The sequence below is a fragment of the Ovis aries genome, chromosome 1 (genome assembly GCF_016772045.2).
Source record: "Ovis aries strain OAR_USU_Benz2616 breed Rambouillet chromosome 1, ARS-UI_Ramb_v3.0, whole genome shotgun sequence".
Lineage (NCBI taxonomy): Eukaryota > Metazoa > Chordata > Mammalia > Artiodactyla > Bovidae > Ovis > Ovis aries.
Genome location: NC_056054.1, coordinates 95769773 through 95792538, shown reverse-complemented (window position 1 = coordinate 95792538; position 22766 = coordinate 95769773). Strand labels below are relative to the sequence as shown.

At 37.8% G+C, this 22766-nt stretch overlaps 1 long non-coding RNA gene and 1 pseudogene across 1 annotated transcript; one reads left to right on the top strand and one right to left on the bottom strand.

Annotated features, from left to right (window-relative positions):
* Nucleotides 1-1715: 1715 nt before the first annotated feature.
* On the bottom strand, nt 1716-21182 carry LOC132659477 (uncharacterized). The gene is made up of 2 exons (XR_009599988.1): nt 21145-21182; nt 1716-6241 (listed from the first exon to the last, which is right to left on the bottom strand). It is a non-coding gene; the product is annotated as an uncharacterized LOC132659477 (long non-coding RNA).
* On the top strand, nt 12319-13072 carry LOC105610669 (small ribosomal subunit protein eS6-like; annotated as a pseudogene).
* Nucleotides 21183-22766: the final 1584 nt, after the last annotated feature.

The window sequence follows — 22766 nt, the reverse complement described above, 5'->3', positions numbered from 1 at the left end:
TACCATGCTATGCTGCTATGATATAATCCCCAATTTTCCCTATTGTACCACTAACTTGTCACCACTTAATAAATTAGTATGGGAGTTTCTTGGCAGCACTGACTGTGTATATTTCAGACAGTCAATTGAACACCAAGTATCTACCGAGCTCTTGGTAAATGGTTAGCTATATATTAGGTTCTGTAGGGGATTTAAGAGAAACCCAAGATACTGTCTCCTCTCTGACGTACTTTACACAAGCAGATTTGTCAAATATTCTGTACCTCTATCTTATGACTTCATTGGAAGCATTATACACAGTGAGAGGCTCAGACAGCACTCAGAGAACAGGTTTTTAATGACAAGGGGGTGATTGGAAATTCTTTCACATTTGAAAAACTCTCAGTTTGATAATTTAGGGTACTTTAAAGATGTCTAAAATTTCCCATACAGTTCTTATGGAACTTATTTGTTGCAAAAGGGTGTAAGTCATAAGATGAAGTCATACATTCAAATTTTTGAGAATTCTCCACATTAATCCAATGGGATAAGTCCTAAGGATACAAAAAAAGGGTAAAACTTCGCCCCTGAAAATGATGCAGAATAAAAGTAATGACTATAAAGCAGTGTATTAAGGGCTACAGTAGGAATGTTCATTTGCTAGAACTGTTCATTGGCTGAGTTAGATTCAAAAAAGCATCTAACTCAGGCAGGGAGAGGATATTAGGTCATGCCTGCAGGAGAAGATGGAGCTGGAGCTAAGTCTTAGGAGACAAGTCAGAATTAACTGGAGAGGGATAAGGCATCCTGGATAAAAGTAAGCCTACTTGACAGCATGGAGGTGTCAGCTAGGGACATTCAGAGGTTGTAAACCAGAACAACTGGAATGAAAGGAGTGTGAGCAGATGCCCCTTACGCTAAGTCTGAAAGGTTACAGGAAGATGGACGCTGAAGGGCCATGTTAGTCATATGCAGGGGCTTTCATTACAGCCCCACAGGAGTGAGAGGAGCCACTGAGGGTTTTAATGAGGGGAATGAAATGATGACGTTTACCTCTAAATGAAATCAAACCAGTGATATATGGGGAATGTATTCGCTGGTGGTTGCGAGGAGTGGGAAGGAGTGGAATGTGGGGCTGAGACAGCACTTGGGAGGCTATTGCAGAAACCCAGGCAAAAAATTATGAGGGTAACTAACGTCTTTCTCAAATCAGCCAAGAAGCCCATTCACAATGGCCTTTGGTTCCGAAGTGTAAACAGAAGGAATTTATTTTCCCTATCTTTCTTTTTTAATGATTATTATTTAATGTAGGTTATAACCCTTCCTGGAACAGTTCACTAAGACCCCCGGAAAGAGGCAGCCATTAAAATTAAGCTGAGTGAGATGGAAAGTGGGGCTGTAAAAACTCCACCGCAGCCACCTGGAAACAGAAAATGTTAGGTTTGTGAGTCCTGGCAGGCTTCATGGGAAGGAACCCTGTACTTTCAGTCAAAAAGGAGAACCAGGAGCTGGATTTTCTTTTGAGTTTTCAATTTTAAACTTAAAGCGAAATGAGTTACTAGGGTATAGAAAGGGTCAACATCTGTCTTTTCTAATTCTAGGAATATAAACATTAAAACTCCTTTGTACTCACTAAAAGCAATGAATGGTAACAGAGTTGGAAAGAAATTGTCAAAGCCAATGGTATTAAAGTATAATTTTTGAAAAGATATAAACTCATAACTTCCAGACAAATATAAAATGAACATATGTCAAAGATTTTATTTAATTGGTTAGTTAACGAGGGAACAGTAAGATCCTAAAATTGGTCTTATGCTTATTTGAGAATCTGAGTATATATAGGCAATTTAATAAGTCGATGGGTTAGATACAAAATGGTTAATGTCTAACAGGTCTATAAACCTTTTAGTCATGTATTCTACCAGTCAGTAATTATTTGCATCTCTACTGGGCAAAAGTTTTTGTGGTTACCCTTGCTACTGAAGAGTTGTAAAACAGACAATCAGTAGAAAGTCATACCCAGCACTTTCTTGTAATCAAAGGCCTGTCCCAATTGTTAGATAATCTTTCTGACAAAAGAGCTTTTGGTGAGAATGCAACTTTATATCTAGCATGGAGGAAACTACCAAGGATAACAAATTAAGATTTGAACATAGCAATACCATGATAACAACAGTAGAAAAGGGGGTTAAGCATATGAACTGACAAGTCAAAAAAGAAGAAATAAAAATGACCAATAGACATACCTAAAAATGTTCACTCTCACCAGGATGTCTAAGAAACATTAGTTAAAACAATAATGTTCCAGTCCCCCCAGGCCCATGCCCCCAAGCTAATAAAAGCAAGCTTAGATGAGGATATCCAGTGTTAGCAATACTATAGGGAAATAAACACTGCCATAATCAGCATATGGCAGTATAAACTGAAAGCAGCTCTCTGGATCCGACTCCAGTCCTTAGGGCGCCACTGTACCATGCTTCACATCCCTGCTTAAGAGCAGAAAAATGGCATGAATAGAAGCCAGGGAAGCTCACCTCTTCCCTAGAACCTTCTGGTTGTGCCAGGGCTACGATTGCACTACTCCCAAGTTTAGTAAGGCACAGAGGCCCCCAGAGCATCCACAGTTAGCTTCCAATAGAGAAAAAATCTTCCATTATTTTTTTTAATATTCCATTATTATCACTTGTTGGCAGAGGGGTTGTGGGTGCTGTGAAAATGATCACAGGAAGGAGAAGATGTGCCATTCCTTGGAATCAGGAGGCTAGTGCTGTTGCCTGCTCCCCTCCCATCACATCTCTCTTTCTCTTACACACACACACACATGCACATCACATTCCCCTAACAAGGCTTGTCTGTCTAAAAAAGATCTGGTAAACTTATCCACAAGATCAGTTCAGTTCAGTCGCTCAGTCATGTCCCACTCTTTGAGACTCCATGGACTGCAGCACGCCAGGCTTCCCTGTCCACCACCAGCTCCCAGAGCTTGCTCAAACTCACGTCCATGGAGTCAGTGATGCCATCCAACCATCTCATCTTTTGTTGTCCCCTTCTCCTTCTGCCTTCAGTCTCTTCCAGCATCAGTCTTTTCCAATCAATCAATTCTTCACATCAGGTGGCCAAAGTATTAGAGGTTCAGCTACAGCATCAGTCCTTCCAATGAATACTCAGGATTGATTTCCTTCAGGATTGACTGGTTTGACCTCCTTGCAATCCAAGAGACTCTCAAGAGTCTTCAACACCATAGTTCAAAAGCAGCAATTCTTTGGCGCTCAGCTTTCTTTATAGTCCAAGTCTCATATGCATACATGACTACTGGAAAAACCATAGCTTTGACTAGATGGACCTTTGTTGGCAAAGTAATGTCTCTGCTTTTTAATATGCTGCCTAGGTTGGTCATAGCTTTTCTTCCAAGAAGCAAGTGTCCTTTGATTTCATGGCTGCAGTCACCATCTGCAGTGATTTTGGAGCCCAAGAAAATAAAGTCTGTCACTGTTTCCATTGTTTCCCCATCTATTTGCCGTGAAGTGATGGGGCTGGATACCAAGATCTTAGTTTTCTGAATGTTGAGTTTTAAGCCAACTTTTCCACTCTCCTCTTTCACTTCATCAAGGGGCTCTTTAGTTCTTTGCTTTCTGCCATAAGGGTGGTGTCGTCTGCATATCTGAGGTTATTGATATTTCTCCTGGCAATCTTGATTCCAGCTTGTGCTTCATATAGCCCAGCATTTTGGCATTTTGAATGATGTACTCTACATATAAGTTAAATAAGCAGGGTGACAATATACAGTTTTGATATACTCCTATCCCAATTTCGAACCTGTCTGTTGTTTCATGTCCAGTTCTAACTGTTGCTTCTTGAGCTGCATACAGATTTCCCAGGAGGCAGGTCAGGTTGTCTGGTATTCTTATCTCTTTAAGAATTTTCCACAGTTTGTTGTGATCCACATAGTCAAAGGCTTTGGTGTAGTCAATAAAACAGAAGTAGATGTTTTTCTGGAACTCTCTTGCTTTTTTGATGATCCATCAGATGTTGGGAATTTGATCTCTGGTTCCTCTGCCTTTTCTAAATCCACCTTGAACATCTGGAAGTTCACGTTTCATGTATTGTTGAAGCTTGGCTTGGAGAATTTTGAGCATTACTTGTCTAGCCTGTGAAAGTGAAAGTGAAGTCACTCAGTCATGTCAGACTCTTTGCAACCGCATGGACTGTAGCCTACCAGGCTTCTCCATGCATGGGATTTTCCAGACAAGAGTACCAGCATGGGTTGCCTTTTTCCTTCTCCAGGGGATATTCCCAACCCAGAGATCGAACCCAGGTCTCCCGCATTGCAGGCAGACACTTACCCGCTAGCGTGTGAGATGAGTGCAATTGTGCAGTAGTTTGAATATTCTTTGACATTGTCTTGCTTTGAGATTGGAATGAAAACTTACCTTTTCCAGTCCTGGTGGCCACTGCTAGTCCTGTGGCCTTTTCTAGTCCTGTGGCCATATTCACTTTTTACTTCCTGATGTTTGGTGCTACTACTTGCAAAAGTGTTTGCATTTCAAAAGAAAATTTCTATTTAATAGGTCTATATTTGGTCTATATGTATCCCAAGTCTGTGCTGATAGAATTCCAAAGCTTTCTTTGGATGGGAAGGAAAAAAAAAAATCAGACTGACAGAGGAAATAAATTCTTTGAAGGGGCCAAGCACATAAGTGATGTATTTTCAGAAAATATGGGATAGAGTGGAGGAATGCAAACAACTGAAAACTTGTCTTTGGAGTGCTTTACTCCTTAGTTCTCTCAGATAATAATGTTTACTTGACCAAATAGTGAAAGAAGTTTCTGTATCACAGGCAAATATAATCCATTAAGCATAGCACTAGGGAGGAACTTACTGTTTTACATTATCATGTTCAGTAATGAGAATACCCAGTTGAGTAAGTCATGGTCCTTCGAACTTAAATGCTATGAAAGCTAAAAGTATCAGTCAATTTAAATACTAACAATAAATGTAACAAAGATAATACTTATTAAGTGCTTACTGTGTCCTGGATACTGTTCTAACTAATTTTCAAATATGAACTCATTCCTAGCTTGGACCAAAGTGAAACACTATTTTAAACCATAAGTTATTACTATTCCTATTTTTCAGTAGAGAAAACTAAAATAAAGAAACCCTAAGTGACTTGCCCAAGGTCACACATAACTGGTAAATGGCAACACATTCTATTAACAGAAATCTATCTTGAATTCTATCTATCTATCTATCTATCTATCTATCTATCTGGGCTTCCCACGAAGCTCAGTAGTAAAGGATCTGCCTGCCAAAGCAAGAAATGCAGGAGACATGGGTTCAATTCCTGGATCATGAAGATTCCGTGGAGTAGAAAATGGCAACCCACTCCATCATCTTGCATGGAAAATCCCATGGTGGGCTACAGCCCATGGGGTCACAAAGAGTTGAACATGACTGAGCAACTGAGCATGTATCTGTCTATCTTGTGTCTGTATATCTATCCCTAGTCCATCAGGTAAAGGGAGGTGTTCCACATTGGGCGATGCAGGGGAATCTATAGATGGCAGTGCTACAATAATGGTGATAGACTCATAAATTCAGACAGGAACTTTTCTGCTTCACTTTGTCTTCTCACCCAGAGGCTTGGCAGAAATATGTTGCCATTGCTGAGTTTATTTTTATCCTCCACATTTGCCTACAACTGCAGTCTGGGGATGAGTACTTCTGGAGTGACAGTGCCCAAGGGTACCCTTTGTGAGAGGACTGCTGGGGTCACCTCTGCCTTCCCTCTGCACACCCAGGGCTCCAGGCATAACTGAAGAGTACAAATACCACCAGTCTTGCCACCAGCCCCTCCAGTGGCAGCATCTGGGAAGTGGGATCCAATGGTTGGTAAACCTCCCAGGAGCAGCCTAGCAGATTCTCCACCAATAAATTGTGGCCCTCTGGCAAGTCAAATGACTGCCAGATTGGCTGGGAGTGGGAAGAGACAGATATGTTTAACCTTTCAGACTGGAAAAGGGGAAACTCTGATTCGAGAGGAGTCAGGCTTTGGAAAGAGCAGGCCAGTTGTCGTGGTTGATGCTTCCTGGTGTTCTGTAGTTGTCCTTTGTTCTATTCCCAGAATTGGGGATCTCTTCAAACAACACACACACACAACCTAGTCATGTGGATTTCCACCGAGTCCAAAGTCCAGAACCTGGGACAATAATTTTTACAAGGTAATCACTGAGCAAGTCTTGAAACTTGTTTCTCTTGTAGCTAAAAGAAGAAGGAAAAAAAAAAAAAAAGGTTTTTAGGTGCAGCTTGCCACAATTTCTTCAAGAGAATAGCCATCTTAGCCTGTGAATATTTTCATTCTTAAAAGTTTTGACAATGAGGGTACAAATGAAAGGAAGAGACAGAGAAAGAATGGTGATCAGTATAAAAGTGATTTCATTACTTTCATTACAGTTTCTATGACGGTAGTATTCTTTAGGCTTACCTACCAAGCACTAAAGGAGATTAGAGATAATTAGGGCACCAGAGATTCTTGTGGAACAGGAAAAAGAAATTCTAATCTGGATACTGGAGTAGCTTAAAGGAACAGATTTTAGACTCTTCATAGATCTTTAAAGAGAAAAGAGAAAATCATCCATCTGATGATTCAGACATTCATTAGCATCGGATTTTTTTCTCCAGATATACCCCCAAGGTTTTTATTCTGCAGTTCCAAGTCTCCTCTTGCCTGTTTGCTTGTCTGTTTCTTTCCCTGTAGGAAAGCTTCCTTTGTTCTAGCTTTTTAATTCTTATTTCCATATTGAAACTATTACTCTGCAAAGTTGAATAATCTCTTACTTCTACCAAAATATGCTTCCCTTTATTTATAATGCATAATTACCTCCTTGAAATTTCATTTTCTTGCATTTTCTGTGAACTTGCCAGTAGGAAGAAGCATTGGCTTTCGCTAAGCTTAATATCCTATGTGCATGTGTCCTCAGTCATGTTTGACTCTTTGTGACCCCAGGCTCCGCTGTCTATGGGATTGTCCAGGCAACAGTACTGGAGTGTGATGCTTTTTCCTACTCCAGGAGATCTTCCCATCCCAGAGATAAAACCTGTGTCTTCTGCATCTCCTGCATTGGCAGGCCGACTCTTTACCACCGTGCCACCTGAAAAGTCCTAGTATCCTATGAATTCACCTCAATTTAAAACGAAGTGACCATGATGACTCATTTTTTCCATTCTTTGTATTCACACCTCCTTTGAAATACTAGATCTTGTATTATGATAATATAAAGCTTTAAGCTACTTCCAACACTCAAGAAATGCAACTAGTGATGATGGTGAAGATTTTCAAGTAGTTTATCAAAATTAATAAAAATCTAAGACTAACATCTCTTATCTATTAATATTAGCACTTAGCATAATTTCCAAAAATCAAAATTTTGCGTTGAATGTTCTATTTTCTAGTGTTAGAGAGCAAAGACACTTGCTCCTTAGAAGAAAAGTTATGACCAAGCTAGACAGCATATTAAAAGGCAAAGATCCATCTAGTCAAAGCTATGGTTTTTCCAGTAGTCATGTATGGATGGGAGAGTTGGACTATAAAGAAAGCTGAGCACTGAAGAATTGATGCTTTTGAACTGTGGTCTTGGAGAAGACTCTTGAGAGTCCCTTGGACTGCAAGGAGATCCAACCAGTCAATCCTAAAGGAAATCAATCCTGAATATTCATTGAAAGGACTGATGCTGAAGCTGAAACGCCAATACTTTGGCCACCTGATGCGAAAAACTGACTCGTTGGAAAAGACCCTGATGCTGGGAAAGATTGAAGGTGGAAGGAGAAGGGGATGACAGAGGATGGTTGGATGGCATCACCTGCTCAATGGACGTAAGTCTGAGTAAACTCTGGGAGCTGGTGATGGACAGGGAAGCCTGGACTTCTACAGTCCGTGGAGTTACAAAGAGTCAGACGCAACTGAGCGACTGAACTGAGAGAGCAAAGTTCTGATTAATCAGATGTACTGATTGAAAGAAATTGTATTGTACAGCATATGAATGACTGATCTTCAGGAAATTTCAATACAGCCAGATACTTTTAATACCAAAATTTTACTGAAATGTTTAATTTTTATTATTTGCTATGGCAAGGGTACTTTGGAATCCTATGGTATCTCAAGGTTATTATGAATTTAGTTGTCATTCCTCTGGCTAATAGATAGAACGTCATTGTCAGTCAGAGCACCAGAGTTCTAGACCTAAGTTGGTCAACTAATAGTATGATTGGGTAAGCCACTCTTCTTCTTGGCCTTCACTTCCTGAACTGTAAAGTGAGATGATTATACTAGGCGATCCCTTAGGTCCACTCTAGCTCTAACAGTCTGCGCCTGTGATAGCAAATACTGAGGGAAGTAATTATTTAACCTATATGCAACTAATGGAATGCCATCTTACCTAAATAACCCCAAAGATCATAACATATGTAATATCTTAACATATAAATAATTAACAATAATAGTGAAAAAATCTAGGTAGTTGAAACCAAAATGCTTTGGAAAATGCTTTGACTCAGAGGATGTGTCCACATGATATTCAGATTTCTGTTTGAAGAAAAAGTAAATTCTGTCCAACTTCTAGTATTTACATACACAGTTGAAAATTGGATTTACTAGAATCCAAAGTAAACTGGATTGTTAAATCATATTAATGAGAGATGCTGTTATGATTACCCCTGGAGAAGTAGGTCAGTAGATACCCATTTGGACTACTAATGATGGTGAACAAAAGACTGAAGCACTTAAAACATGAAGAGAATCTTCAGGATCACCAAACCCAGCCCTGACATTGACAGATTTTAGTGACTGAAGTCTAGAAAGATGGAGTTTAAATTCATTTTATTTAATAAACACACATGTAGAAAGCATCATTCCAGTGCTTTACAAATTCCAAATAATTTTTAGAGCAACCCTACACACAGATACTACCATTATCTTCATGGTACAGCTAAGAAAACTAAGGCATAGAAAGACTAAGCAACTTGCCCAAGATCACACAGCTAGTAAGCAGGCAAAGCCAGAATTTGAATATAGTACTTGTTTTGCTTATGATCATGGGTAATGTATTTTGACAGAGGGAAAATAGAGTCTGCAGTATTTTTCCAACATACTTCAAAGTTAAGAGGTTGTAAAAATATCTTATGACCTCTGGTGGTCATGACTTTTTGTTCCATTGAGATATTGTTGACTTACAATGTTAGTCTCAGGTGTACAACATAATGATTCAAATTTTTTAAGATAATGCTCCATTTAAAGATACTATAAACTATTGACTGGGTTCCCTGTGCTGTACAATATATCCTAGCTTATTTATTTTGTACGATTTGTACCTCCACTCATATCCCTATCTTGCCTTTTCTCATTTCCCTCTTCCCATTGATGTAGAGAAGCGATTCTCTATGTCACTGAGTCTGCTTCTATTGTGTTATATTCATTCTTCTGTCTTATCTTTTAGACTTCAAATATAAGTGATAACACACAGCATTTGCATTACTTATTTCACTAAGCATAACATAATACCTCCCAGGTTCATCCATGTTGTTGCAAATGGAGAAATTTCATTCTTTTTTATGACTGAGTACTATTACCTAGTATATATAAACCATGTCTTCTTTATCCGTCTGTTGATGGACACTTAGGTTGCTTTTATATCTTCACTATTGTAAATAATGCTACTATGAACATTGGGGTGCATGTATCTTTTCAAATTAGTGCTTTCATTTTCTCTGGATATATATCCAGGAGTAGACTTGCTGGATCATAGGTAGCTCTCTTTTCAGCTTTTTGAGGAAAGTTCTCCACAGTGGCTACATCAGTTTACATTCTTACCAATAGTATAGAAGAGTTCTCTTTTCTCCACATCCACGCTAACATTTGTTATCTGTGGTCTTTTTGATGATAGCCATTTTGACAGGTGTGAGGTGATATCTCCTTGTGATTCAATCTGCATTTCTCTGATGATTAATGATGTTGAACATCTTTTCATGTGCCTGGTCGCCATCTGTATATCTTCTTTGGAAAAGTGTCAGTTCAGGTTTTCTGTCCATTTTTTTAATCGAGTTCCTTTTATTTGGGGTGGGGGATATTATATTGTATGAGCTGTTTACACGGTTGAGATATTAACCCCTCATTGGCCATATTATTTGCAGAAAGATTTTCTCCCATTCAGTAGACTGTCTTTTCATTTTGCCTGTGGTTTCCTTTGCCGTGCAAAAGCTTTTAAGTCTAACTGTGTCCCATTTATTTATTTTTGCTTTGTTTCCTTTGCCTTATGAGACAGATACAAAAAAATATTGCTATGATTTATGTCAGAGAGTATTCTGCCTTTGTTTTTCTTTTAGAATTTTTATGGTTTCTGCTCTTACCTTTAAGTTTTTAATAAATTTTAGGTTTATTTTTGTATATACTGTGAGAAAATCTTCTAAGATCTTTGCAGGGTAGTAAACAGCAAACATTAGCTGACTGAGTGTATGCATTGACTCTTAACCAAAAGATAGAGTAGGTGAGTAAAATGAGCACTTCCAGTTCAAAATCGTGTATTGAAAAAGAGAGACTAATTGTAATGATACAAAAGATGATTTTAAAAAATGGAAAAATAAGAAAACAGAATGGTTCTAACAGGGTCAGAATAGAAGTATAGACATTAATGTAATTTATTTTCTGGAAACTGATTTTTAAATCTCAAACTTGGTGTGTATAAAAAACAGTGCAGAAAATAGGGACAAAGTGATAAAAAAAAAATTTGCTTTGGGAAGGGAGCTGGGTGATAAAAGATGCACAGAGTACTTAGAGTACTTTGTAGCTCTGCCCTTTCTGGTAACAGTGGGTCCTTATACAGTCACCTGAACTGTCTGGACCTTTGTTTTCACAGGTATGTACTCTGACGACAATGGTATTTATTTTTTTTTTTTCCTATCAGAAATAGTTTAAAGCTTTAGCCCTCATCTGTAAATGAGATTAGAAGTAATTTGTAAAGTGTCCAGCACATTGACATTGACATTTACTTGATCAGTAAATGCTTTACAGAAATAAAAAATGATAATCATAATAACAGAATTATTGAACTTTTTCTCAAATAAGATTAATAGACATTCTCTTTGTGTTTTGGATGCCATTTATAATCTTAATTATGTCAACATTTTGTAAAAGGATCCTCTCCAGTCTCTCATTCTCAAGCTCATCTTCACCGTGCCATTCTTTTATTTCCCCAATACTGATGAAGTCCTTTGAATGCTAAACTACTAAGTTCAGGACAAATAATCATATACTTTTGTGACTATGTTATTGAACACTATTGTCCAAAGAGTCTAAATTTGCTGGCATACTAAATTATTTTTGTATTAAAAATAAAAAAGAATTTCTGAATATACAACTCTGTTTTGATAACACATGGATTCTATAAAATAGGTACAGTCCACTCTGTTTTACATTTGAAGAATGTAATGTCCAGAGAAATTAAGTAATTTGTCTAAACTTTTCATCAGTCAAGCAGACTGAGATGAAAAATCTCTCCCACATCAAACTCATCAAATTCCCCACTTCTCAAATACAGCAAGGGTGATTAAATATAGTCAAGAAATGAAAATCCCCAGTTTTCAGAAAGTATGAGAAAATTTCTTAAAGAAAAGGTACAAATGCTGTGGGGTTCACAGGAAATTTACAAAGAAGTGCATGGAAGAGGAGATAAGAGTCTGGCCCAGGGAGGGAAAGAGCAACAGGGAAGTTTAGAATCCACTTAGAACCATAAGTAGAAAATATATGAGAACTGGAAACCCAGGCTTATATAGTAGGCGGGTATGAAGTTCATGGAACCATATGGTTAAAGTTACTCAAAATGAGAAATTAACTTGAAAACTGGAATGAGTCCAGGGAAATCATAGGGTTCCTGCAGAATAGTTTAGAGAAGCATGTCCACATCCCCAAACATACTAAACTCCAGTAGAAAGTATTTTGTGCCTGAAAATGATGTTAAAGTAGAATTGTAAATCTCATGGTTAAATAAACTAGCATTCAGGAGAGACAGTAGACCCTACAAGAAAAGAAATCTGCACACCAAAAATGAGATAATGTAACAATCGAAAAGGGAACTATAAATACATCTGAAATGGTCACAGATATCAAGGAATGGATGCAACATAAAGTAGAAACGAATATTTTTTAAAGAAAGAAAAAATATGAGAAATAAGTAAATCATTTTCTATAAATGGGAACTATAGTCATTGATGTGAAAAGCTGAATGTATGGCTTAAATAACAACTCTATTCTTTATTGTGGTGCCTTGGAAGCTATCAGCCACTTCCGAATGAAGCTGAACATCTCTTTCCCGGCCACTGGCTGCCAGAAGCTCTTTGAAGTGGACAATGAATGAAAACTTCATTCTTTCTACAAGAAGAATATGAACACAGAAGTTGCTGCTGATGCACTGGCTGAAGAATGGAAGGGTTATGTGGTCCAGATCAGTGATGGGAATGATAAGCAGGGTTTCCCCTTGAAGCATGGTGTCTTGACCCATGGCCGAGCTGCCCACCACTGAGTAAGGGGCATTCCTGTTACAGACCAAGGAGGACAGGAGAGAGAAAGTGCAAATCTGTACGGAGTTGCATTGTGGATGCCAATCTGAGTGTTCTCAATTTGGTATCATGAAAAAAGGGGAGAAGAATATTCCTGGACTCACCGATAGTACAGTGCCTCATTGCCTTGATCCAAAAGGAGCTAGCAGAATCCCAGACTTTTCAATCTCTAAAGATGATATCTGCCAGTATGTTGTGCAAAAGCCCCTAAACAAAGAAGGTAAGAAACCTAGGACTAAAGCACCCAAGATTCAGTGTCTCGAGACTCCACGATTTCTGCAACACAAACGCGGGCAGAATTGCTCTGAAGAAACAGCATACTAAGAAAAATAAAGAAGAGGCTGCAGAATATACTAAACTGCAGAATATACTAAACTTTCAGCCAAGAGAATGAAGGAAGCCAAAGAAAAACAGCAGGAACAGATTGCGAAGAGACAGAGGCTGTCCCCTCTGACAGCTTCTAAGTCTGAGTCCAGTCAAAAATGAGATGTTCTAAGAGTAACAAATGGATAAAATCTGACATTAAAAAAAACTCTATACAGATAAAGATAAAAACCCATGCTTTAGAAAGTAAATCTAAGGGCATCACACAGAAAATCAGCAGGGAAAGGATAATGGGATAGAAGAAATTAAGAGACAACGAAGAAAGAAGAATTGAAATTTTGGGTTTGTTTTTTTTTTTTTTCCAAATTTCAGAAGGAAACAACAGAAAGAGTAAAGAGAAAACTTTGGAAAAGACAATGGATATAATTTTCCAGAACTAAAGAAAGATATGATTCCATAGACTGAAGAATCACAGAGTTTTGAACAGGATAAATAGCGATCAATCCACACCTAGATAGGTGTAGAGCATTAAAACCCTCAAAAAACTACTAAACAACAGGTTACTTTCAAAAGAATGGTAGTAGGAAGGTATAATTCTCATCAACAGATGCCAGTTTAAAGTGGAATAAACATCTCAAAAGGGCTGAATTCTATAAGCAGCTAAAACATCCTTACAGAGTGAGCACAGAAATTACATTTTCAGGCACAAAAAGACTGCAATTACTATTTCCATATCTGTGCTAAGAGAATTACAAAAGGATAAAACTTTAACAAGATGAAATGTAATGTGGAAGAAAAGAATAGAAAAAACAAGATGTACAAGTAAGCAAAGAAATCGCTACCCATGCTAACTATTTAGTACCTGTTTTAAAAATTATAATGTCGAATGGGGATTAAGTTTAATTCAATTTGGAACTAAAATTATAGGCAGTAATAATATGAAACAGTTAAACTGTCCTGAAGTTCTATTGTTTAAAAACACACATAAATATAGTGGTTAACTTTAATTGTGCACATTAAAAATGTAAAGATATGAATGTGCCAAGATGTATGTATTGTTGCTAGACATTAGATTGTTTCCAGTTTGGGGCTGTTATGAATAATATTGCTTTGAACATTCTTAGGCATCTCTTGGGATGCACATAAGACAATATATGACAGTGGAAATGAATAAAATACAACATTTCACAACATCAATTAATCTCACAAGAAAGAATATATACCCTGTTATCTCACTAAAAAAAAAAAAAAAAAACCTGCTAAAACTGGAAAAACTAATTTACTGGTTTTTTTGAAGTTACGAGTGTTGACCTTTGAGGAGGAAGAAAGAGGAATAGTGCTCTGGAAGGGCATCAAGGGGACTTCTAGGATATGAGGAATATTCTATTTCTTGATAATAGTTACTTGATATGACATGACTGTGTTCATTTTATGATACTTTATTTCATTGTACAATTATGACCTGGATTTTTCTGTATGTGTATTATAGTTCAGTAAAAAGTAGTTTATTTTTTATTGGAAGTTTACCACTAAAATAACATAAATAAATTACATAATTTTTTAACCCAGTAAAGGAAGAAAAAGAATTAAAAATATGTGTAAATAATCAAGAGCAGAAAAGAAATAAAAATAGAATAGAAAAGACAATAGTTCAGATACATCAAGAATCATAAGAAATGTGAATGGAATTACATAGGTACTAAAAGACAACAATTATGAAATTGATTTTAAGAAACTAGCTGTTGTAAATATTGTTTATGCACAGAATGGCTCAAAATGAAAGGTATTCATATATGTTTGTTTTCTATTGCCGCTGTGACAAATTACCAAATTTAGTGACTTAGAGGAAAACTCATTCACTATCTAAAAGTTCTGTAGATTAAAAGTTCAACGTGAGACTTCGCTAAAATCGAGGTGTAGGCAGGGCAGCATTTTTTTTCTGGAGGCTCCTTATGTTTTCCAGCTTCTAGAGGCTATCTTCCTTGGGTCATGACCCTCATTCTCCATCCTCAAAGACAGCAACACTGGTTGAGTCCTTCTGATATCCCATCATTCAGACTCCTGCCATTACATCTCTGTCTCTCTCTTCCTTTTCCTCCCACTTCTACTTTTAAGGGCCACTGTGATTACATTACCCAGGAGACTCTCACTAGTTTCAGTTCAGTTCAGTTCAGTCGCTCAGTTTTGTCCTACTCTTTGCGACCCCATGAATCACAGCACACCAGGCCTCCCTGTCCATCACAAACTCTCAGAGTTCACTCAGATTCACATCCATCGAGTCAGTGATGCCATCCAGCCATCTCATCCCCTGTCGTCCCCTTCTCCTCCTGCCTCCAATCCCTCCCAGCGTCGAAGTCTTTTCCAATGAGTCAACTCTTCGCATGAGGTGACCAAAGTACTGGAGTTTCAGCTTTAGCATCATTCCTTTCAAAGAAATCCCAGGGCTGACCTCCTTCAGAATGGACTGGTTGGATCTCCTTGCAGTCCAAGGGACTCTCAAGAGTCTTCTCCAACACCACAGTTCAAAAGCATCAATTCTTCGGCGCTCAGCCTTCTTCACAGTCCAACTCTCACATCCATACGTGACTAACAATCTTGAATCCATCTGTTCCCTTAATTCCTCTTTAATTTGTAATACAACATATTCACAGGCTCCAGGGTTTAGGGCATCTTTGGAAGGTCATTGTTCTTCCTACTACAGATATATTTGGCAGATGGTCACCAAAAAAAAAAAAAAAAAACCATGTACAGTGATAGTTATTACTACATGGCATAATAGTTTATAAATCAAAATGTGTTAGTAAGGAAAAGGGAGAAGCTACATAATGATAAAATGTACCGAAAAGATTAACAATGTGATTGGTCCAATAAGAATTAAATCCAGAACTTGGACTCAAGTTCTGTGTCCTCTAGTTCAGTATTTCTACTAACAAAAATTTCTAAAGAACACAGACCAATAGAAGGTGGTACTTGAAGCTCTCTGTGCAAGTATGGTAAATTTCTTGCCCCAAATGAAAATAATAATTATGACCCAGACCACAGGACTGTCGTATGAAATACCTTAGGATTGAGGCACACTGCAGCTATCATATAAATGTTAAATAAAAATAATATTTCCTGTATCCTTACTAGGGTTGGGCAAATCCAGATGTATATTGTACTTTTCACATATTTCAAAATATTTTCAAATGTTTTGGTTTGGGTTCAATAAAAACCTCAAGTACATTTTGCCAAGTGCTTTTTCCATTAATTATTCAATCCATTTGTATTTCAAGGGAAATTCAGTCCACATGTTTCTAATTCATTTAGCACTAACTCATCAAAATATTGTTTCTCTCAGTGCTATTTTCTGTCCAAGAGGCTTTTCAAGCCCTCTCCTCCTTTTTTTTTTTTTTTAAATTTCTTAGAAACAAAAAGATACAGTTTTCCAAGGGTAAATCCTAGTAAACTACCAAAAAATTTACTAAACATTGCAACTAGAATTCTTTGAGTTTCCAAGTCCCCTGTCAGTCTACCCTGGTCCACGTCACCTCTCTCACCTATTCCCTGGTTTCCTTAACTTTTTCTTTCCTTTGATCAGGTTCTTCTTTGTTCTCATTGACCCTCCACAGATTTCAGGTTTTCTATCATCGAAGTCCATGGGCCTCCAGACACCTTAATCCTCTTGGTGAACCCCTCCCTTATAATGAAAACCTTCCAAGGCTGGGGCCAGTGAAATATGGATTCAAACTGCCTTCCAAAATATCCCCGTGGGATCTGTGGCAAACCTTAGAAATAGATACATTAAAAAAAAAATCTGATCTTTTTGAGTGTATACTTTGTGTGCGTGTGTGATATCTTATGTGGGATTAATGTTGTCTTAACAGTGCCTAAAGGGTGAGGAACTTGATACTATGTTCATTGTGAGTGATCCAAAAACAGCAAGAGCTGTGCTGAAGAGTCAGTTCCCACATCACTTGTGGAGCCCTCTTACCAAAAAGATTTAACCTGAATCTAAGCATAAGGACATTGTGGAGCATTCTACAAGACAACTTCTTTGGACTCTTCAAATATGTTAATGTTATGAAAGACAAATCAAAGCTATTAGGAAACCCTTCTTCTAGATGTAAGGAAATTAAAGAGACATTACAACTAAATGCAGACTGTTACAGTTGATTGAATTCTGGAATTGATGAAAATATAGGGACATTCTGAGACAGTTGCAGAAATTTCATAATGTTGCATTTCTTGAGTGTGGTAGTGATGTCATGGTTATATAGAAGGGTTCATATTCATTTGCATATACACACATTTGTGTATATATGAAGAGAGAGTAAATATAGCACAATGTTATACTTGATAAATCTGTATACACCTACCCACACACACAAACACCCCCACACACAATTATACATATTCACACTCACCTACGCATACTCATACACACCCAGATACCCACACACAGAGGGAATATGTAGGAGACTCTTCTCTGCGAATTTGTCCATCTCAATCCAGAAATCCTTTTTTAAAAAGTCCTCCTTTTTAAAAAAATAAAGTATTGTTGATTTATAATATTGTGTTAGTTTCAGGTAGACAACAAAGTAATTCAATTATATACACATAGGTTTTTAGATCCTTCTCCATTATTCTAAGACATCAAATATAGTTCCTGTGCTATACAGTAAATCCTGTTGTTTATTTATTTTATATATAGTATAGCATATTCAAAAGCAGAGACATTACTTTGCCGACTAAGGTCCGTCTAGTCAAGGCTATGGTTTTTCCAGTAGTCATGTATGGATGTGAGAGTTGGACTGTGAAGAAGGCTGAGTGCTGAAGAATTGATGCTTTTGAACTGTGGTGGTGGAGAAGGCTCTTGAGAGTCCCTTGGACTGCAAGGAGATCCAACCAGTCCATTCTGAAGGAGATCAGCCCTGGGATTTCTTTGGAAGGAATGATGCTAAAGCTGAAACTCCAGTACTTTGGCCACCTCATGCGAAGAGTTGACTCATTGGAAAAGACTCTGATGCTGGGAGGGATTGAGGGCAGGAGGAGAAGGGGACGACCGAGGCTGAGATGGCTGGATGGCATCACTGACTTGATGGACGTGAGTCTGAGTGAACTCCAGGAGTTGGTGATGGACAGGGAGGCCTGGTGTGCTGCGATTCATGGGGTCGCAAAGAGTCGGACACGACTGAGTGACTGAACTGAACTGAACTGAACTGAGTGTGTCTGTTAATTGCCCTTTCCTGGTGACTCAATCGGTGAAGAATCTGCCTGCCAATGTAGGAGATGCAGGAGATGTGAGTTGCATACTCCTAACCATAAGTTTGTTTTCTATTTATGTCTAGAAGTCTCTTTTATAAATAAATTCATCTGTATTAATTTTTAGAGTCCACATATAAGCACTATCATATAATATTTGTCTTTTTCACATCTGACCTACTTCCTCAGTATGATATTCTCTAGGTTCTTCTATGTTGCCGCAAATTACATTATTGCATTCTTTTTATGGCTGAGTAATATTCCATTGCGTATGTATTTGTGTATATGATATCTTCTTTATTCATTCATCTGTTGATAGACACTAAGATTGTTTCCATGTCTTAGTTATTGTAAATAGTACAGCTATGAAAATTGGGGTGCCTGTGTCTTTTCAAATTAGACCTTTCATATTTTCCAGATATATGCACAGGAGTGGGACTGCTGAATCATATAATGACTTTTATTTTAGTTTTTAAGGAACCTCCATACTGTTATCCATAGTGGCTGTACCAATTTCCATTCTCACCAACAGTGTAGGAGAGTTCCCTTTTCTCCATACCCTCCTGAAAATGCATTGTTTGTAGACTTTTTGATGATGGCCATTTTAACCAATGTGAGATGATACCTCATTGTGGTTTTGACTGGCATTTCTCTAATAAATAGCAATGTTGAACATCTTTTTTTCATGTGCTTATTGACCATTTATTTATCTTCTTTGGAGAAATGTCTGTTTAGTCTTCTGCCCTCTTTTTTATTGTGTGTACTTCTTTTTAATTGAGTTGTATGGGCTGTTCATATATTTTGGAAATTAACCCCTTGTCATTTGCATCACTTGTAAATATTTCCTTCCAATCCATTGGTTATCTTTTCATTTTGTTTATGGTTTCCTTTGCTATGCAAACACTTTAAAGTTTGGTTAGTTCCCATTTGTTTATTCTTGTTTGCTTTTTTAAAATTAATTTATTTTAATTGAAAGATAATTGCTTTGCTGTATTCTGTTGGTTTCTGCCAAACAGCAACATGAATCAGCCATAGGTATACATATGTATACATTTAGGTCTTCGATGTTGACTGTTTTACCAGTTATGCCATTTAATACATGTAAATGTTAGTTATTGATAATAGTATTGCTGTGTGTATGTATAGGCATTGTAAAGCAGGAATTCTCAATAGTTAATGGAGTGATGAGCTCTCAGAAGACTAAGGATCACCTGAGAATGTGTGTACCTGCATTTTTCAACAGAGTACACTTAATTTTGATCACATGTACAAAGGAAACTATAAGAGATTTTTAACTGCTTTAAGAATCATCTAATTTAGTATTTTGTTCATGAAGAGAAACCTCAGATAAACCTCTAATTTGTAATTTCTAATAATGCCTGTGGCACTTTATACCAAGAAATATACAGTAGCTAGTAGCTATTTACAAGAAGTCCATCAGTGAAATTGAAGTCTCTTCACCAACTACACCTACTAGCTGTCAGTATGCATAGAGACTGCTCTTCGAGAGGCTCAACCCATTGGTAATATACCTAATCACTTTATGAGCTAGAAAAAGGAAAGAAAGATAGTGGAAAGTTAAGTGGCCAAACAGTGGCTGGGCTTGTACATTTTAAAGATTGCAGCATGCAGCCCCCCAGAGTATGAAAGGAGAACTGACTGTGCCTTCCAATTAGAACGGAATTAATCTCAGCAATGTGACTTTTGTTTTGGAAGGGGATTTGGGACATCACTGGTTTATGGGACACAATTGTACACCAGGTGGTCCTAGTTAGGTGAGAGGCTTTATGTAAAATTAATCCTTCTTTGGCCTTATTCAACATAATAAAACCACTAAGACGTTTTCCCATATGCAGTATTTCTACAGGCACATTCAAAATGTTAATCCCCATTTTTATATGCATTTTTCATGACTCCTAAGAAGTTTACCAGGTTGGGAAATTTGCAAAAACTGGCCCCTTGACAAACTCATGGGATGCTTTTATCATCACAAATTTGTTTGTTCTCATGTGAGCCCAAAGTCCTTTAATAACATCCCTCACTATGGCATCACAAATAGGGTCAAATATTGTTATCCTAACCTTACAAATGAAGGCAAGGGTCTCACATTGACTTTTAAAGGCTATCAAGTTCTGAATTAGTACTGTACCTTTATTCACCTGGGATAAACAATCTAGAATTTTATCCATGTTGAAAATTCTTTATAATACAAATTTCTGTTAATGAAAGTAAATAACAAGCATTTTTATGCTACAAACACAATATCATACAATATACATTATATGTAAAGATGTATATGTGAATACACCTATAAGATAATACTTAACATTTGGAGCAATCATCTGAGGTCCTGAGCATTTCTGAAGTGTCTGCAGAATCTTCACTGACAGATGAAAGCTGTGCTCACGAGAGTTTAATTTTCACAGAGCTTGGTGCAGGGAAAAATTTCAGACCAGATTTGAATTCTGAAGTCACCTTTTATTATTTATGTGACCTTGAGAAAAGTTATTTGGTCTCTCTGAGCTTTATCTCTTTCCTTATTGGGCTTTTATGAAGACCAAGAGATACATCTTTTGATTGCTCTCATGCAATTAGATTATTCAATTAATGCTTTTTCTCAGTGCCTCATGATAGAGTTCACCTACATCTTGGCCATTTAAAATAGAAATATATACTTTCTTCTCTGTTTCAAGTGCCAGTCACCTGTATGAATATATATGGATATTTTAGGCACAGCAAAAAGAATCAAACTACAGCCTTTGCCCATGTCTTATACCACATTAGTAAAAGTGTCAGGAAACAGTGCGTATGATTAATGCTGCTGAAATAGGCAGGAAATTATTCAGGTGGATTCAATCAACTCAGCCAAACATATAGGTAGCTTATTAAAATTTAGACAAAAGTCTACAGGCACTTAATACATAATGATGACTTTAGACCTAAATTAAGAGTGCTCCCCACCCCCAAGCACCCCAGCCCCTACAACTTACTGCCTAGAAGCAGCCAATCTTCTTACAGCTGAGTTATTGAGCTGATTTTCAGCTTTTTTTCCCCTCTCTGAAAGTAAGACATGTGACCTTCCTAAGCCCTCACCCAAAGCCCTTGCTGAGACACTGTGCCGTTGAGTTTACCCTTGAAGCTGTCTCCTGCCAAAGCAAAACAGCATGAGATTGACAACACTGCTGTCTCAACTTTCCCCTCAAACCTGTGAGCTCTGCCGCACTGACCAGGATTTTGAAGAAAAAGTGACACAGTGTGGACTTAATGGGGATGTAAAGAGAGAGTTTTCTAGACACAAGATCCCACATCTGACTCACTACAGCGAAACTACACTTTGGGTATTTAAAGCAGTCTTTGAGATAACACAGTTAAAGTGCTTTTTCAGAGTTAAATTTCCTTGGTTAGCATTATGGCAGCAATAGGTATGGCCTCTTCCCCTCCTGCTCTATGAGATCACTTCACCTAGGTTTAAGAAAGACAGGTCTCCTCTCTTGGCCAACCCTAGTCTGAAATTCCCTTAATTACCACAAAGGGGTTCACTGCTTTTAAAATTAGCTCAGAAAGAAAGCTCAATGTGGTACTAAAAGCTCTGTCTCAAGTCCCACTTCCGTGCTTCACCCGCCATGCTGCTGCTGCTGCTGCTAAGTCGCTTCAGTCGTGTCTGACTCTGTGCGGACCCCATAGCCAGCCGGCAGCCCACCAGGCTCCCCCGTCCCTGGGATTCTCCAGGCAAGAACACTGGAGTGGGTTTCCATTTCCTTCTCCAATGCGTGAAAGTGAAAAGTGAAAGGGAAGTCGCTCAGTCATGCCTGATTCTTCGCAACCCCATGGACTGCAGCCTTCCAGGCTCCTCTGTCCATGGGAGTTTTCAAGCAAGAGCACTGGAGTGGGTTGCCATTGCCCTCACCCACCATAGGGCCTTAATAATAATAATAATAAAATGACCTGTCTGTAGAAAGTACCTCCCGTTCAAACAGTAACAAATTATGTTTGTGGCAGATGGGTCTTTTGAGAACTCCAGAGACTATAAAGATTTTAAGTAGAAAATTAAATCCAAGAATAATAGTGGCAGTATTAGTGGACACACCCATCATAGATCTAATGACCCATTTACTGTGGATTCTGTGTACCTGCATAGTCTGTGTAAGATGACAGACACAGTCTGGTGGTGTGGGTAAATGGAAGGGTTCTAGCCCTAGTTCTTGTATTTAGCAGCTGGGTGCTCTTGCGCAAGTTATTAGAACACCCTAGGTCTCTATTCTTCTCATCTGTGAAATGAGGGGATCACACTAGATCAGTGCTTCCCAGAGTGTGTTCCTTGGAGCATTCTATACGTTTTGCTCCCCACTCATTCCCACCCCCACAAAAATGAATAATCTGCAATGAAATCCATTCAAAAACAATCTTTATTATACAAATTTAAGGAATGTTTATAGTTTCACATTTTCCAAAATTATTTTCCCACAGTATTATTTTCTGAACAAGAAAGAAAAAAGTACTTAACTAGCAACATACCTATATCTAGAGTGAGACCTTTTTAAACTGGGTTTATTATAGTATTCATCGATTGCCAGGTATACTGAAAGCAGAAAATGGGCAGTTTCAGCTGATT